The sequence below is a fragment of the Fulmarus glacialis genome, unplaced genomic scaffold (genome assembly GCF_000690835.1).
Source record: "Fulmarus glacialis isolate BGI_N327 unplaced genomic scaffold, ASM69083v1 scaffold1297, whole genome shotgun sequence".
Classification (NCBI taxonomy): Eukaryota; Metazoa; Chordata; class Aves; order Procellariiformes; family Procellariidae; genus Fulmarus; species Fulmarus glacialis.
In genome coordinates, this window is record NW_009224861.1 from 36260 (window position 1) to 38461 (window position 2202).

Consider the following 2202-nt stretch of genomic DNA (forward strand, 5'->3'; position numbering starts at 1 on the left):
GAGAAGCAGAACCTGTGAAACTTGGGGGTTTGGCTTTTTCTTGCATGATTAGATTTCCTTGTATTTAGCAAGGTTGGTGGATGCTGTTCCTTCAGCCTAGCGTATTTGTAAGGTCTCTCACCTCCATACGAGTCCTCTTCAGTCCAGCGACAGGTCAGCTCACATCGCTGCTCTCTGCCCAGAAGGTCAATAATTTGGGTCTTTCTCCTCTACCCAGCTGCTGAGCTTTATGGCACGTGGAGGAATTCAGACGCTTTTGAGATCTCTGTATCATCCTGCAAATTTTGGTTGAAATTGGCATCTGATTTCCTTCTGAAGTGAGAGGAACAGCAAAACATTGTGAGTTGAATTGGACTAAAGTTCAGGGAAGCACTTACCTGCTGAAATCTCATTGACTTCAGGTTAAGTCCAAGTGGTCTTCAAGTGAAGCTTTGGGCCATTTTTACCACGTGCGGGCTGTTGTTTCCAGGAAAAGTGGAAAAAGTTTTTACACCCAACATGGACTTCTTTACAAATATCTAATGATGTGGACTAGATTTTTACTTGCTATGGTTTATATTAAAAAGCCCAGAAATGGGGCAATACTGCAACAGTTTCAGACGTGTATTAGGATCACAGAAAAGTTAATCAGAAAGGACCTCCCGTGGTTGTTAGTCCAAGCCTGAAGCAGGGCTAACTTCAAAGTTTGCTCAGGTTGCTCAGGGCCTTTTCTAGTTGAGTTTTGAAAATCTCCCAGGGAGGAGATTGAACATCCTTTCCAGGTCCCTTTTCCAATTTCGTGCGGTGCTCAGGGGAGGATTTTCTCTTATGTGCAACTGGAATTTCCCTTCTGCAGCCTGGGGGTGTTGCCTCTCATCCTGTCACTGTGCTCTTCGGGGAAGGGTCTGGCTCTGTCTACACCGCCTACCTTTTCCATCTCCAAAACACCGTCAGTACAATAAGACAAATCTTCTTGAGGTTGTTTGCCTGTTTGTTTTCCTCTCTCAGTGCTTCCCTTGTTGTTTCTGTATTCTGCGAGTGATTGACAGCATAACCTCGTCTTCTGCCTACTGCAGGCAATCACATATTTGGGCTTTTTCAAAGCAAGATCTTGTTTCTGTTTAGTGCGTTTGAAAAGAGTACTGCATGAACAGAAAAAGAAATGAGGTGGTCTGAGAAGTCCCTGTCCTAAATTCCTGTCTGCCGAATACTAATGTTAGTTATTATCAAGCTTAGTAGTGCACGAGGTTTTTAGTCTCTGTACAGTTGGCCTTCATCCTGCTGTGAACATAACAGTATCAGTCAACAGTGAGCAAAAAGGCATGAAGTTAAAACCTTTGGGTCTTCTTCAGTGGCAAGTAAGGTCGCAACCAGGCACCAGCTCAGATATGACACAGGCCTTGCCTGAAAATTTGAGATTAGACCAGGAACTTCATAATAAAAAGTCAAATTTAATTTCTTAACAACACCCAAGACAGGTGTCTCAGTGACAGTTGTACAGCTGGTTTTATTCAGTTTAAAAAAAAAAAACGTAACTTTTTCTTAAGAAGCATTACTATGTATTTCGGAAAGATTTCTCATGTAATGAGATGCAAAAGTTCAGGCAATATCCTGTTTAGATGTGTTTCTATTTGATAACAAAAATGGCGTTGACAGTGAGGGATTGCACTGAATAAGTTATTACTTTGAGTTCTATTTTACGCTGAAGCCAGGATGTGTCCTGTAAGTTCACAGCTGTTTTAACTTTTTCTTTTCCTCATCTAGACACCTATATGTCCATGAGATTTATTTGTTGATCTATATGGACATGCAATCCTTCTTGGGATTATTGCCATAGAAACAAGATGTAACATAGAGCGTGTTAGAAGTAACAAATGGGATTTGGCAGTCCTTCCCATTTACTACACAGAGTCTGAGCTGTGTACAAAAAGCAGCAATTACTTGCTCTTGGAGCCTTATTAACAGGCACATCTATCTGCACATTCATTAAAACTAGATACTTCAATTCTAGCTGGGATGACATTCAGATATTCTGGTCTTTAAACTAAAATCCCTGACTTCTATTTTATTTTTCACTCAAGGCAGGAATATGTTGGTTTTGACATTTTGGTTCCTTTTTGTTTGATTGCAAATCCCAGAGGCAGCCTGCGCTCCCAGCCCGTGTGAGCCTCCCAGGAGGAGGTAAGATGCAGTAACTGAACCGCTGGCACCCGGGGGACAGGT